Below are 9,015 nucleotides of genomic sequence, written 5' to 3' on the forward strand. Positions count from 1 at the left end.
AAGCAAGTGGACGTGTGATTTCTCTATCTGGAATTTACTTCTTCCTTATGTCATTTCTCAAATATTTCATTCATATAAGGCTTTAAGATATATTCTCACAGGATTTGTAGAATAATTACTCTAGCTTAGATTTCAGAAACTTACTGCCAAACAACCATAGATACTCATGTAATATATTTATAGAAAGATGCAAAGATTATCACCTACATATTAACCTAAGTTTCTAAAAACTATTATAATGCAAAAGCTAACGTGAAACTTCTAGATTATTAAGAGCATAGAGAAAGAAAACAATATCAATATTCCTAAGCATATAGCATAACTTTTTATTTATTTTTTTATTATTTTTTTGAATTTTTGAACTTTTTACTAGAAAACAAGTGCATATTGTACATATCTATATCCTAACAGGTGCCTTAATTTACGCGTGCTTCTATGCCACCCCTCAAACAAAAACATGCTTTGTCCTCAAAGTAAAGAATTAAGCAGGATAGGAGTTACCATTGAAACGCGTGAAAATTTAGAGCATCTCCAAAATAAAGTTAAAACATACTAATATAGATAAAGAAAAATAGACGCAACTCTATATGAGTTCCACCCATTATGGGGATAACAAGAATCAAATTGCTTGGGACATAACCATACACTAACTAAAACTAAAAAAAAAAAAAAAACTTACCTTATCTCCAGCGTTTAAACGTCATCACTCTCATCTTCTATAAATAAATGAGGTTCCTTCACATCCTGCCACGCCATGATGATTTGTCAGGTTTCATGCCATTTATCATCTACGATTGGTAACCTGTTAAGTGCCACTTGGTCGGATGGGGTGTAAGGTGCAACCTGATGAGGTTGTATCCTCCACCCTTTCCAAGTCATTGTACAGAAAGATCGAATAATACAATTGGTACAATGTCGACCCCAACCCAATCGTGAAACGGGAACAAAAAACCGAGAAGAAACACAGAATAATATGGCAAACTAAAATAGGCATAAGAAAGTACTTATGCCTCATGCTATGGGCTCGCGCTAAACTAGAAACTAAGGTTCGGGGAAGGTCCTAGAACATACATCCCGTGGCTAAAGCAAGGAAGACGCTGCAAGTGGCGTCATTCACAGAAGAAAATTTTCATTCCCTTAATATGTTTAGCATGATCCAAAACATAATAGTGTCCACGTTCATGGACAGGCTACCAAGGGCGATGTTATAATCCCCTTGGTCCTCGATACAGAAAATTCCTGCCCCATAAGCCTTATACAAAAACTCATAGGTGTAGATATAAATATTATCTACCCAATAGCCCCATGGGTCTTGTATTTTAGCAGGCATAGCAAGTCCAAGAACAAAGGCTAGCAAGAACCTGGTAATTTCCATTGGTTCATCCTCAATGGTGATAGAGAACACTTGTTCTCCATCCGGTCTATCAAAGAACTTACAATTATCATAAAAATAAGATGTAAGTGCCAGAGAATAATGTTCATCAGGTCTTACTATTAGTGGTTCCTAGCTTACGTGTATGATCACCTCGCGAAACCAAGCACCATAGGTGTCTTTTTGGAACAAATATTCAAAAGACTGCTCCGGTATGACTGTAGGAGATGTCATCACAATAACTACTCTCTTTAAGTGCTGCAAACCCTAGAACAACTCATAAAAAATCAAAAATTTCAGTGGCTACGAGGGCAGGGCGCGGGGTGCGCTCCGAAATGGCCTTTGAAGGGCGCAGGTCGAGCTCCTTGTGTAACTCGAGTTCCAAGCGTGTTAGCGCTAGGCGCGCTCAGAAGTAGGCTATATAGGGCGCAGGGCATGCTCTGTGTGCTCTGAGCAGGATGAAGTGAAAAACAAAAGGAAAAATGTAAAGGTTCAAGGTGAGAGATGCAAGTGAAATGTGTGGGTTGTGAGTGTAGAATGAATCAAGTATATATAGGGTTTTAGTTTCTAAAACGAATCAACAAGTTGCCAAAAAAATTTAAGGCAATTGCTAGAAACAAAATATTTCCAAAACCTAAACGGAAACAACCCATATTCATTATTCCAAAACAAACCTAATATCTTTTAGATTGAAATTAGAATAGCAACTTCCTAACTCATTGAATTTTCATCCTACCACAATATCTAATCCTAGCCACACCAATATTAGCAACATTCTCAACCAACTCATTGCAAAATTACTTCTAAAATGGTGGATCAGATAAAAGCAATGTTAAAAACAATAATATCACCCCCAAACAATTCGAGAAGGTGAGATTCATTCAAAAATCATCGCATGCTTAGACAAGAACCAAATTAAATTCAAATAGAAATTCAAATAACAATTAACTATAAAATTCAAATTTAACTATTAAATTTAACAACTCAATATCCAATCTACTAAAAAAAACAATAAAAACAACATAAAAACAACAAATTTATAGAACAGAGTTTAGGATGGAAATACCAACACCCCACCCCCAAACAAATTTTATAGAAAAGAGTTTAGAAAATTTGTTTTAAACGTCGGTCTTTTAAAGTCAGATTCCCGAGACTTCCTAGATTAATATTTTTATGATTTTGATTTTTTTTTTCTTTTTATGACTATGGATTAATATAAGGAAAACAATAAAGGCATAAAGGCATAAAGGCATAATTCACACCATAGAGAAACATAACTCAAAAACCGAGAAAACATGCAAGAGTGGAAAACGTGAATTATGTTAAACGTGGACTTAAGATCCAGTACTTACAGCCACACACTCCAATAGGAGGGCCTGGTTACTTGAATGGTGCACTTACCAAAATATAAGACTGGAATGGAGTACACCGAAGAATATAATGAGTCTTTTATAGTCAGCTACTCAAGACTTTATCTCTAACATATGTATATAATGAACATGCAGTTTACCATATATCAACAACCAAAATAGTTGTGGATCTTGCCATAAATAATTAACATGGAATGCACCCCCAAACAGAATCAAGCACCAAGATTTCTACGATGCAACTTAGTGAAATAAAAGCGAAGTCTGATAGACCTAGAACGTAACCGAGCATACACCTTCTTCTTCATCTTTGAACGACAGGGTGTCCAAGTGAATGATCATGAGAAAATGGATGTTTGTGAGAAAGTGAATAGCGTCAAGGGATGAATGGATGTTGACAGGGAGGGACTCGCGAGGTGGCAAGGAAGAGTTGCAAAAGAGTTGAAGGAAATCTTCCTCGACTTCCAGGGAGTTCTCGTCGAAGTTGGAACTTCCAAAGTAAAGGAATTTATGCATCTGGTTTTCTGGAAACGTGTTATTAAAATAATCTTGAGCTAAGCTCTCGATCATGCTAACCTCTCCATCCGAAGTCGTATCTGGGAATTGTTTCGTCATTTTAAAAACATTTACCTCAACAAAAAGATGGCCAAAAGACATGGACATCGAACTATCGCGGAAGTTTATGAGTGCGTTGGCAGTAGCCAAGAAAGGATGCCCTAAAATAATCGGAACAAAGTTGTTAGCGACTTCTGTATCGAGGATAACAAAATCAGCTTGATAGTAGAAATCCTGAACCTTAACAAACATGTTTTCAACCACACCCTTAGGATACTTAATAGACCGATCAGCTAATTGCAATGTCATTTTAGTAGGTTGCATCTCCTGTAGACCTATTTGTTTATATAAATAATACGGGAGTAAGTTAACACTTGTCCCCATGTCTAATAGCGCAGTCGTCGTGTGGGAATCTCCTAAGGTGCATTATACAGTAGGACGACCATGGTCCTTGTACTTAATGATTCCATTATAATCGGTTAAAGTTGGAAACTGTTCAGTTAAAAAGGCATCTTTAGGAATATTTGTCTTACGCCTAGTAGTGCACAACTCTTTGAGAAACTTAGCATGGTGAGGTAACTTTTTAATCGCTTCAAGAAAGGGTAGGTTTATCGTTAGATTTTTGAAAACTTTCCTAATCTCATCAAAATTTGTATCCTTGATTAACATGGCTAATCTCGGGGGAAACGGTGGTTTCTCTCTATATTTAGCGTATGGATCAATAGGATGTCTAACCTTGGCTTTTTGTTTCTTAGATTGTGGTTTAATTGGTACCTCTACTGGGGTAGGATCTTCAGTTATTACTTCGGTATCTTGTAAAATATCAGGTGTAGGGACTACTGGTCAGGCATAGTTACGGCGTTATCAACCACTCTACCAGAACGGAGAGTGGTGATGGCATTTAGCTCACCTACGTTTCCATTTTCATTACTAGTATTACCGTTTACCTCAAAGGCTGTGTTTCTTGTTTTAGGATTATGTATAACTTGACCTGGAAACACATCTTTGGGTTGTACTTTCTCTTAGGCTAACTCCTATAAGTGTCATACCCCAAATTTTCAGAAAATCAAAATAGGGAATTATTCTCAACCTATTCCATCTTCTGAAAACCCAAGATGAAACAAAACCCTAATAACCCATTACTAAACACGATATAGAAAAAACTAAAATCAAATGAAAACAAAAGGAGCAACTCTTCATTCACAAATAAATATTACAATCATTTCAACTTGGAAGACAGGTTAGTTCTGTTTTCTCAAAATGGCATGTAGTTTCTTCCCAAGTAAGTTTTCAATCCCCATATACATTTCCAAGAAACTCATATAACAGTACTCATCATTCCCATTTTTCCAAATTAACTCACAATATAAATACCACGTACATTCCACTTATTAAATACAGATATAATAACATAATTAAATATGAGTTTGATACACCTTACCTTTAAGCCAACTCGTCGTTTTAGGGTAGGATATTTACATCCCCTGCATACAAGATTAACAAATCCTACCCTCCTGCAAAACAAAGTTATACATCAAAATAACAGGATTTATTTCAGCCAGTCAAATTTTCGTTCATAATCAAACCTTATTTAAGACATTGAAGTCTAATTGATAAAACATGGTTTGTCCCTCATATTTGGAAATACCATTTATCATTACACTAACAGGTCATTCCTGGCGCATTCAATGAATACCTTGGGTCATTCCCGCCACATTCAAGGAATACCCATCATAACACCAACAGGTCATTCATGGCACATTCAATGAATACCTTGGGTCATTCCTGCCACATTCAAGGAATACCCATCATAACACCAACAGGTCATTCATGGCACATTCAATGAATACTTTTTTTTTAAACAATTAGTATTATGTACCCAATTTAGTACTAATATTGTACACATATAGTTATCACTAAAACTAATATATAATATATAATATGGTAGCTACACCTTTACAAAAGGCTGCCTACGTATCCAATCTTTCAAGATTAGAATCAAGCCCTACGTAGCTCTTAACCAATTTATCAATATACTTGTATGTGCCTTTAAAGAAAACAACAATTTATACTATATAGAATCATATACAATAAGTTTCAAATACTCCCACAATCATATACATAAATTTTCATCCCTAGAGATACGCTATGAACCTTTAAGTCCAAAAAGCTCAAAAATAGATATTTCTCTACTTCGATTATCCAAAAACAATCTTATGAACCCTGTCGGTTCCAAATAAAACCACAGTCTAAAATTAGGCTACAAAAACTATATAAACACCCAAGAAAAGTTTAAGAGACTCTTAGTTCATTACTAGATATATTTCTCAAAACAGGTTCATGCACATAAAAGGATACCACAGTAGGTTTTCTAGCAAACTTGTCAATACTATAGTGTTTTCCTATATTCCTCAAAAAGACACGCAACTTAATTATTTAGAAACTAGGGTATGTAGACTTAATTTTTCATGTAGAACTCAAAGTCCCAACCTCAGCCCATCTAAAAGAAAACTTAGGTCGAAAACGATAAAAAATCTTAATTTTCAACAAACTAGAATTCTGACTCATTATTTTCCGAAGAACACAACTCCTTCCACAAGTGTCCAAATGCTACAAGACATTTTGCATTGAAAAGAAGACTCTCATAACTTACTCTTTTATGTTTTACAAAAATACTAACTCGCACTCTAACTATATGAAAACTGGACTCGAACACAATGCACATAAACTGAATTCTGCCACACTATTTTCTGTCAACCAAACTTCCAAACATCATAGCTGTCTCCACAGGACTCGGAATAGAACGAGGCCAATTGAGTTAGAAAGAAGACTCATAAAACTCAACTTTTCATGTTTTACAAAAACTCTAACTCTCCACCTAGCTTTATGCAATTTGTGATCAAACCCTATGCAGAAAACTGTTTTCTGACGAATAGAATTTTTGGCGCATAGAATTGTCGAGGTCATATCTTTTCCGTCACTCATCCAAATTAAGTGAGGCTCACTACGTCGGATAAAATATGCTATAAGGTTTCCTTAGTAAGAAATTATACTTGACAGACACTTAATAGCCTCGATCAGTAGGTCACATATGGGATATGGCACCTACTTTTGCACTTGTTAAAGGGGTTTTGTGCTTTACCGAGATGATCTAAAGGTAAGTCTATTAATTGATTTTACACCCAACTAGTTATATGTGGTGAGCTAATAACTTAACTGTCTAGGGAGAAACAATCTAGAACCATTTCGACAAGACAAGAATATCAACACAGAGTCATAAGAAGATCACTATGGTACAATACTTGCACCCACCTTCTAGATTAGTACTTTCACCAATGTCCCAAAATTTATTGCTTTCCGATAAAAATAAACAATTAAGTAAACTAATAAATACTCACCTTTGCATTCTCTTCCGCACAAATTGGACAAGGGTCCCTTTGAATCACCAGCGGCTTTTTGTTCTCTATTTTCAGATTTTCTCCTATCTGGTCACATCCATTTTCCCTGAAGTGATCATCACTAATGGCCTTATTACATTGCCAGCAAAAGCATTGTGTGTAGTTTCCGCATACCATCTTGTTGCAACCCGCAGTTTGAGAGATTGCCATATTGCAAGATGAGCATTTCTTAGCATCACAAAGTATTACCTGGAGGCTAAAAATCTCGTTCTAGTGTTCTTGCCTTTTACGTCTTTGTTGTTCTTCGAATTGTGATGAACCCTGTTGTTCCTCATCTTCTTGCAACTGGTTGTTATTTGTGAGCTGCTTCTCCAACTACTCATGTTCTTCATTAAGAAAACTTGCAACATAGCTATCTTCGATGTTAACGTTAACACCCTTTTTCTTCAACTAGTTCTTCATCAGTACTAGTACAAACCTATTTTCTCTCTCTTTCTTTTTCTTCTTTTTTTTTCTTTACTTCTGAGGCAGCTTCTTCTTCTCCTCCCCCAATCTACAAGGAAAAAGATTCGGTGGTTATAACCCTCTATCCCTATCTCCTCTTTTACTATTTTATCCCTTTTATTTATTTATTATTTTTTTTCTAACTAAAGCCCACTTAAGCCCATGTCAAATAATACTAATAAAACAAAATAAAATACATGCTATAAATATTTATTTATTTAATTAAAAAATAGGATTGTTATAATAAGGAAAGTTAGATGGATTGTAAAATTTGTTGTTAGGTTTGCATAAAGGCGTCGAAACGATCTGGTTGTGGAGGAGTGTTTGTTACAGGTTATGTGACAGGAACTATGTTACATTGATTATTAACATGTGGGTTGTGATAGTTATGATTAATCGGAACGATATCTCTATTTGCATTATAATTATTATTGTTATAATTATTATAATTACCTTGTCCTTGTCTCGGTGGAGCTTGATTGTAATTGTTTGCTGGCCTAACGTTTTGATTATTATATGCTGGAAGTGTAATTTGTTGATTATTTCGCCAGCTGTAGTTGGGGGTGCGTTAGGTTCGCTATTAATGGAACAAACATTGTCTGGCTATGCGGATGGTTGTTCATAGACTAGAGGAGAATAGGAGTCGGGATGCGCAGGACTCAAACATAAATTACATGGAATAGAGTTAATATTCATGACAGGGGTAGGCTTTTGTTGAACAGAAATAGCTTCTACCTTTATAGTGAGGGATTCAATTAGAGTTTTAAGCTCAGGATCGGATTTAACCTCAAACATACTGGTAGCCTTAACTGTTAAAGAAAAACTAGTGGAGCAGGGAATATCGTCGCTACCCTCCCAATTATTATTACGCTTTGTTTGATCTTCTAAAAACTTATAAGCCTCTGAGGCTCCTTTACTGAGGAAGCTACCCCCATTCCTTTATGGTGGTGTAAAAGTCCCTTGAAAAAGGCACTAACTAATGTGTCTTTCGCAAGGCTATGATGTCGACACTCTATAAGAAGGTCAGTGAAACGATTCCAAGCCTCTGAAAAGGATTCATGAGGATTCTGTCGAAAAAAATGAATCTTGAAAAGCATTTCATCTGTCTTCAGTGGTAGGTAAAAATGTTTCATAAATAGTTGAACAAGTTTGGCCCATGAGTCCACAAAATTAGGCTCTTGGGCAGTTAACCAAGACACCGCCTTATCAGCTAGGGTGAAAGGAAACACCCTCAGTTTAATTTGTTCCGCACCAACCATAGTATGATGGAATGTGGTAAGGACTTGTTCAATCCTATGCATATGCTGATAAGGTTTTTCATGGTCTAACCCATGAAAAATGGGTAACAAATTAAATATATTTTGGGGGATTTGGAAATCCCCCACTGGGTCTGCAAGAACGATGCAAGATTTTGGGCTATCGTTCAAGGCTTCGTAAAAGTTAGAGAGATGAGACTCTCTTTCTTCAGCCATTATTTCAGGTGTAGTGTGTGGTATACTAGATAGGTTTGTGTGTTGACGTTTACGATATATTACGTTAATTGTTTTTTCTCTACCTGACCTTAATCTCATGCAAGGCTAAGTCCAATATTAAATAAACATGACAATAGTCAAAACAACCCTGATATGTTAATATAAATTCTCTAACAGGAGATGCGAGGAGTGGAAGAAAGAAGTACCTGAATGCCTCCTTGCTTCGCTTATGAATAGCGTCTTGTATACGCGAGTTCAGTGTATTTAACAAGTTAGAAACACTGAATAACTTGAAGAAATGGAAGTTTGTACTAACCGGTGAAAATTGGGTTGTTCAGAAGAGGGCG

At 35.9% G+C, this 9,015-nt stretch overlaps 1 long non-coding RNA gene across 1 annotated transcript; it reads right to left on the reverse strand.

Annotated features, from left to right (window-relative positions):
* Positions 1 to 4,468: 4,468 nt before the first annotated feature.
* On the reverse strand, positions 4,469 to 7,224 carry LOC147487638 (uncharacterized). The gene is made up of 2 exons (XR_015203002.1): positions 6,693 to 7,224; positions 4,469 to 4,808 (listed from the first exon to the last, which is right to left on the reverse strand). It is a non-coding gene; the product is annotated as an uncharacterized LOC147487638 (long non-coding RNA).
* Positions 7,225 to 9,015: the final 1,791 nt, after the last annotated feature.

This window comes from Coptis chinensis, chromosome 7 (genome assembly GCF_015680905.1).
Source record: "Coptis chinensis isolate HL-2020 chromosome 7, ASM1568090v1, whole genome shotgun sequence".
Classification (NCBI taxonomy): Eukaryota; Viridiplantae; Streptophyta; class Magnoliopsida; order Ranunculales; family Ranunculaceae; genus Coptis; species Coptis chinensis.